Raw genomic sequence first — 7,755 nt, forward strand, 5'->3', positions numbered from 1 at the left:
TTTATGTAAATAATGCAGATATGCAAAAGCAAATAAATGGAAAACCAAATTCCGAGATGAGAAAAACAGCCATTTGTAGACATCAAAAATTTAACTTACTGATGAACTAACAATATATACAGCAATATAACAGTATAAAAACAATACATTTTAAATGTATTGCATTACATTAGTGCTTTAGTGTAATGTAAGTTTCATACGCTTGAGATAAGAGGGACACATCATGAATTTCTGATCTGGCATCTGTTGGATTCATTCTTGGATCCAAATGTGGCATGTAATGAGATTTCTGGATGTCTTACGTTAGCTCCAGTTATTCTGGCTGACTGTAGCCTGTGGAACTTCCTTTCTTGACAATCATTATAGAAACCTGAGTGTTTGTATCACTATGTGAGCACATGCTGTTCTTCCTGTATTTCAGACTGAATGTTGACTATACTTATTCAGCAAGGATGCATTAAATTGACACAAAAAAATCCACAAAAATATGAAGCAGCACAACTGTTTTCAACATTGATAATAATCAGAAATGTTTCTCGAGCAGCAAATCAGCATATTATACTGATTTCTGAAGATCATGTGACACTGAAGACTGGCGTAATGATGCCGAAAATACAGCTTTGATCACATTTTAACAGATATTCACATAGAAAACAGCTGTTTGAAATTATAATAATATTTCACAATTTTTACTGTATTATTGATCAAATAAATGCAGCCTTGGTGAGCAGAAGAGACTTCTAAAACATTAAATTTATTCCAACTTTTGAGCAGTTGTAGTTATAGGCAAAAGTCTAAGGGAGCATCTCATGTTTCCTATTTAGACACTTAGGAGAAATAAAGGCCGTTAATCTATAAAGCTTCAAATAAATGGAGCCTTGGTCCATCTTACCAACAGCAAACTATTGAATGGTAGTGTATGTGATTGTTTTAAAATATAAATGATTAATATACAAAGTAACATCAAGTTCTGATAGACTTTGCTCATGTATTTTCACGTTCAGTGTAGACAGTCATGATTTTACTATATTAATTGGCAAAACATAATTATTTACAGTTGCTCTGCAAAATGTAGTCATTCCTACATTCTGGAAGATTTTTTTTTTTATTTTAAGCATGCAGATTTCACACAAATTTGTCAACTCAAACAACAGAAAGATGTGTGGTTTGAAAGCGACTTCAATGTGTAAGCTGTGCTTACTGACAATAGACAATGGACCTATTTGGCAGCAAAATTGCGCTGAAATGACACTAATGTGAGCGTACCTTTAGTCAGCGATGAGCTCAACACAGATATCAGTATTATCTGAGTGCGTCTGCCTGCTCTTACAGCAGCAGCCGTCACAACACTGGCAGATGGCAGCTCAGCACCCGAGGGCCAAAACTGCTCACAATCACTGCTCAGTGTGCCTGACAACACACACACACACACACACACACACACACACACACAGCTCAGTGTGCCTGACAACACACACACACACACACACACACACACACAGCTCAGTGTGCCTGACAACACACACACACACACACACACACACACACAGCTCAGTGTGCCTGACAACACACACACACACACACACACACACACACAGCTCAGTGTGCCTGACAACACACACACACACACACACACACACACACAGCTCAGTGTGCCTGACAACACACACACACACACACACACACACACACACAGACAGCTCAGCGTGCCTGGCATTAGCTTTCCTCCGCTCACACATTTGTGCATGCTCAAAATCACACACACAATAAATAAAAACTTGCTGCCTACCACCTACATAGGGAGCTACCTTCAAAGAGAGCATCCTAACTGATGGAGAATATCAAACAAGTGGCCCGTTTTTTTTTTTGGGAACATGTTGGGAATATGCTTATGATGCCTGAAATGTTCCCTGTAGGTAGACAGCTCACTAGATTTTGTAACAGATCCATTATAATAGAATTACTATATACTCCAACCCCTCTCTTTCAGGGCAAGTACATGTAATTTACTGAATACAGTCTGAGAGTTTGTAAGGAACAATAACAGTGAGTGTTGTGTGTTTTTGGCACATACAAACACACTCAAACGCCAACACACACATTTCTTTCAGTTAGCTCTATTTCTACGGAGCTTCAGCTGGTGTGAAAGTATAGATTGATTCTTTGCCAAGCGAAGACTTTCATATCTGAATCAGCTTCAGATCTCTGAGAGGGAACCCTCGTCATTTAGCACTAGAATTTGGATGATTTTTATTGATTTACAAATGCATAAACACATTTCTATATGTCTAGACTGTGGCAGTCAGATGCAAAGGATTATAAAAAGCACTGGAGTTGAATTCAAAGGTGGATTGACATGCTTTAAATCTGCAGCATACAAACGGAAGCGAAGAAACACATCATGAGAACAGCAGTGACCTACAGGAGGTCAGAGATCATCTATTTTAACTGGTTTCCTCTCAGGTGCAGCTATTGTTACCAGCTGTGGGAAAACACAGCAATATATAAACCTGCACTGTGCATGAACATGAACAAAGCTACAGAAATAATGATGGTTAACAATGATGTTACTTTTGAAAATAATAATAGTAATAATAAATGTATTATTATTATTAGAAAGGAGTGCAATTACTTGTCTAAAAATATCTCATGGTCTTGCATTGAAGGATGGACCACTCAGAACACCCTAGCAACCACATAGTAACACCCTAGCAACCGCCCAAAAAAGTAGCAATGCCCTAGCAACCATCAACTGTAGAATACCTTAGTAACTGCATAGCAACACCCTAGCAATGCCTACAAATATCCTAGAAAACACCTAGAATACCCCAGCAACCACATAGCAACACCCTAGTAACCACTTCGAATACCCTTGCAACTGCAAAGCAATATCCTTGCAACCACCACAAAACTGTAGCAATACCTAAAAGTGCCCTAGCAACCACCTACAATAGAATACCATAGCAAATGCATAGCAACACCCTAGCAACCACCCAGAAACCCCTAGTAACCACTTATGCAAATGCATAGCAACCATCTGATGCCCTGTCGTCACCACCCAGAACATCTTCAAAACCACATAAAAATTCACTAAAACGTATTTATGCATAAGCATAGAGAAAATGTAGAATTCTAGTTTGTTGTTGCTGGTAAAGATGAAGTGTTTAATCACGCAGCATCAAACTGGAATGCAAACTGTTTATTTGAGCAGCATGATTGAACCCAACATTACAACGTCAGCTTAGCCAATGGTGTGAGTCTAGGGCGTATTTTAGTGGCAGGAATGACACACTGCAGCTTTAATAGTGTTTAGAATCTCGTAAATACATGAAAACAAAACATGCTCTCATTATGTGCCCACAGTCACACAACAGTCTCAATACCCTTCATTATCAGATCAGAGCAGCTGGAATTCACATGCATTTCTTCACTTCTTTGTGTATAATATGAAGTCATTTTTTCACTGCAGTGGTCCAACTGTGTATGTTTTTCCAGTTGTTATCACTTTCCTTTTAAGACTGGTTTCACAAACCCTCAATAAACAAACCAGCCTTAAGACTTTCTCAACCAATAGCATCTCTAAAAGACTAAATGCAATATCACTTATCACTCTGTGTTTTCTATGGAAGCCCGTTTCCGACACTGAATACAAAAATTAAAAAGTTTACATCGTGCAATTGTGACATTTCTCACAATTGTGAGTTTATATCTCACAATTCTGAGAAAAGAAGTCAGAATTGTGAGTTATAAAGTCCAATTCTGAGAAAAAAGGCTATTTTCTTACAATTGTGAGTTTATGTCTCACAATTCTGACTTTATATCTCAGAATTGCGTTTATATCTCACAATTTTGACTTTATAACACACAATTGAGACTTTACATAATTCATGCAATTCCGAGGAAAATGCCAGAATTACGAGATAAAAAGTCACAATTACCTTTTTTATTTTTTAATCAGTGGCACAAACGGGCTTCCATAGTCAGTGCTGGGTAGTAACCAATTAGCTACATGTAATCTGGATTACGTAATCAGGTACCAAAAATTAAGCACTTGTAATTAGATTATATTAAATTTTAAAATACTCATAATTATACTAGCTACTTTTTTTATTGATTACATATTATTCACATGACATGCAGGTAAACGGGTATAAAAAGTGTTTGTTTTTTGATTGCTGTAATTTCAAATTTAATTTTAATGTTACATTTTTATGATGTAATTTATTATTAGATTTCATTAAACTCACAAACCTAATTTGGAAAACGTTGAGGTCTGTCCATAGCTTTCTATATTCCCTCTAAAAATAGCTTCAATGCTGTCAGAAAGCTGCAGATGTCTGACAGCCTCATCACAATGAAACTGCTGACAGAAAAAGCCTAAAACATTGTACACAATGTAGCATAATCATAATTTGTAATGCTTCAGACCAACATGTTTCTCCCAGTCACTCAGTGTGCCTGACAACACACACACACACACACACACACACACACAGCAAAAGTGTGTCTGACAACACACACACACACACACAGACAGCTCAGCGTGCCTGGCATTAGCTTTCCTCCGCTCACACATTTGTGCATGCTCAAAATCACACACACAATTAATAAAAACTTGCTGCCTACCACCTACATAGGGAGCTACCTTCAAAGAGAGCATCCTAACTGATGGAGAATATCAAACAAGTGGCCAGTTTTTTTTTTTTGGAACATGTTGGGAATATGATTATGATGCCTGAAATGTTCCCTATAGGTAGACAGCACACTAGATTTTGTAACAGATCCCTTATAATAGAATTACTATATACTCCAACCCCTCTCTTTCAGGGCAAGTACATGTAATTTACTGAATACAGTCTGAGAGTTTGTAAGGAACAATAACAGTGAGTGTTGTGTGTTTTTGGCACATACAAACACACTCAAACGCCAACACACACATTTCTTTCAGTTAGCTCTATTTCTACGGAGCTTCAGCTGGTGTGAAAGTATAGATTGATTCTTTGCCAAGCGAAGACTTTCATATCTGAATCAGCTTCAGATCTCTGAGAGGGAACCCTCGTCATTTAGCACTAGAATTTGGATGATTTTTATTGATTTACAAATGCATAAACACATTTCTATATGTCTAGACTGTGGCAGTCAGATGCAAAGGATTATAAAAAGCACTGGAGTTGAATTCAAAGGTGGATTGACATGCTTTAAATCTGCAGCATACAAACGGAAGCGAAGAAACACATCATGAGAACAGCAGTGACCTACAGGAGGTCAGAGATCATCTATTTTAACTGGTTTCCTCTCAGGTGCAGCTATTGTTACCAGCTGTGGGAAAACACAGCAATATATAAACCTGCACTGTGCATGAACATGAACAAAGCTACAGAAATAATGATGGTTAACAATGATGTTACTTTTGAAAATAATAATAGTAATAATAAATGTATTATTATTATTAGAAAGGAGTGCAATTACTTGTCTAAAAATATCTCATGGTCTTGCATTGAAGGATGGACCACTCAGAACACCCTAGCAACCACATAGTAACACCCTAGCAACCGCCCAAAAAAGTAGCAATGCCCTAGCAACCATCAACTGTAGAATACCTTAGTAACTGCATAGCAACACCCTAGCAATGCCTACAAATATCCTAGAAAACACCTAGAATACCCCAGCAACCACATAGCAACACCCTAGTAACCACTTCGAATACCCTTGCAACTGCAAAGCAATACCCTTGCAACCACCACAAAACTGTAGCAATACCTAAAAGTGCCCTAGCAACCACCTACAATAGAATACCATAGCAAATGCATAGCAACACCCTAGCAACCACCCAGAAACCCCTAGTAACCACTTATGCAAATGCATAGCAACCATCTGATGCCCTGTCGTCACCACCCAGAACATCTTCAAAACCACATAAAAATTCACTAAAACGTATTTATGCATAAGCATAGAGAAAATGTAGAATTCTAGTTTGTTGTTGCTGGTAAAGATGAAGTGTTTAATCACGCAGCATCAAACTGGAATGCAAACTGTTTATTTGAGCAGCATGATTGAACCCAACATTACAACGTCAGCTTAGCCAATGGTGTGAGTCTAGGGCGTATTTTAGTGGCAGGAATGACACACTGCAGCTTTAATAGTGTTTAGAATCTCGTAAATACATGAAAACAAAACATGCTCTCATTATGTGCCCACAGTCACACAACAGTCTCAATACCCTTCATTATCAGATCAGAGCAGCTGGAATTCACATGCATTTCTTCACTTCTTTGTGTATAATATGAAGTCATTTTTTCACTGCAGTGGTCCAACTGTGTATGTTTTTCCAGTTGTTATCACTTTCCTTTTAAGACTGGTTTCACAAACCCTCAATAAACAAACCAGCCTTAAGACTTTCTCAACCAATAGCATCTCTAAAAGACTAAATGCAATATCACTTATCACTCTGTGTTTTCTATGGAAGCCCGTTTCCGACACTGAATACAAAAATTAAAAAGTTTACATCGTGCAATTGTGACATTTCTCACAATTGTGAGTTTATATCTCACAATTCTGAGAAAAGAAGTCAGAATTGTGAGTTATAAAGTCCAATTCTGAGAAAAAAGGCTATTTTCTTACAATTGTGAGTTTATGTCTCACAATTCTGACTTTATATCTCAGAATTGCGTTTATATCTCACAATTTTGACTTTATAACACACAATTGAGACTTTACATAATTCATGCAATTCCGAGGAAAATGCCAGAATTACGAGATAAAAAGTCACAATTACCTTTTTTATTTTTTAATCAGTGGCACAAACGGGCTTCCATAGTCAGTGCTGGGTAGTAACCAATTAGCTACATGTAATCTGGATTACGTAATCAGGTACCAAAAATTAAGCACTTGTAATTAGATTATATTAAATTTTAAAATACTCATAATTATACTAGCTACTTTTTTTATTGATTACATATTATTCACATGACATGCAGGTAAACGGGTATAAAAAGTGTTTGTTTTTTGATTGCTGTAATTTCAAATTTCATTTTAATGTTACATTTTTATGATGTAATTTATTATTAGATTTCATTAAACTCACAAACCTAATTTGGAAAACGTTGAGGTCTGTCCATAGCTTTCTATATTCCCTCTAAAAATAGCTTCAATGCTGTCAGAAAGCTGCAGATGTCTGACAGCCTCATCACAATGAAACTGCTGACAGAAAAAGCCTAAAACATTGTACACAATGTAGCATAATCATAATTTGTAATGCTTCAGACCAACATGTTTCTCCCAGTCAGGTGTGTCTAATGATTGCTCAGCGAATTAGCGTTAAAAATTAACGGTGATCAACTAACCAGTATTTTAATGTCTACCACTGCTTCAGGAAGTTGGAAATAAAGTTGAAATCACACAAACAGGAGCAAACATTGTCACTAAACAACTTAAAGGTCACATATTTTACACCTTTCTGGAGTTTTATTTTAAGTCTTGATGTCCTTAAGAATATACATTTGCGGTATAAGTACCAAAAACCATCTCAATATATTTTTACAGCTCCTCTCTCAGAAGCTCTGCTGAGAACACTTCGATTTTGGCCTGTCTAATTAATATTCATGAGCCTCTCTTCTGATTGGCCTGTTGTGTTCTGAGTGACGCACGGCCAGGTCAACCACAGGTAGCTAGGGTCACAGCGCTAGCGGGAGGCGGCCCATTCAAACCAGCGCAGATTCGGCTACATAAGGAGCTTAAAATATCATCTTGTTGTGA

The sequence above is a fragment of the Sinocyclocheilus grahami genome, unplaced genomic scaffold (assembly GCF_001515645.1).
Source record: "Sinocyclocheilus grahami isolate Dianchi unplaced genomic scaffold, SAMN03320097.WGS_v1.1 scaffold923.1, whole genome shotgun sequence".
Lineage (NCBI taxonomy): Eukaryota > Metazoa > Chordata > Actinopteri > Cypriniformes > Cyprinidae > Sinocyclocheilus > Sinocyclocheilus grahami.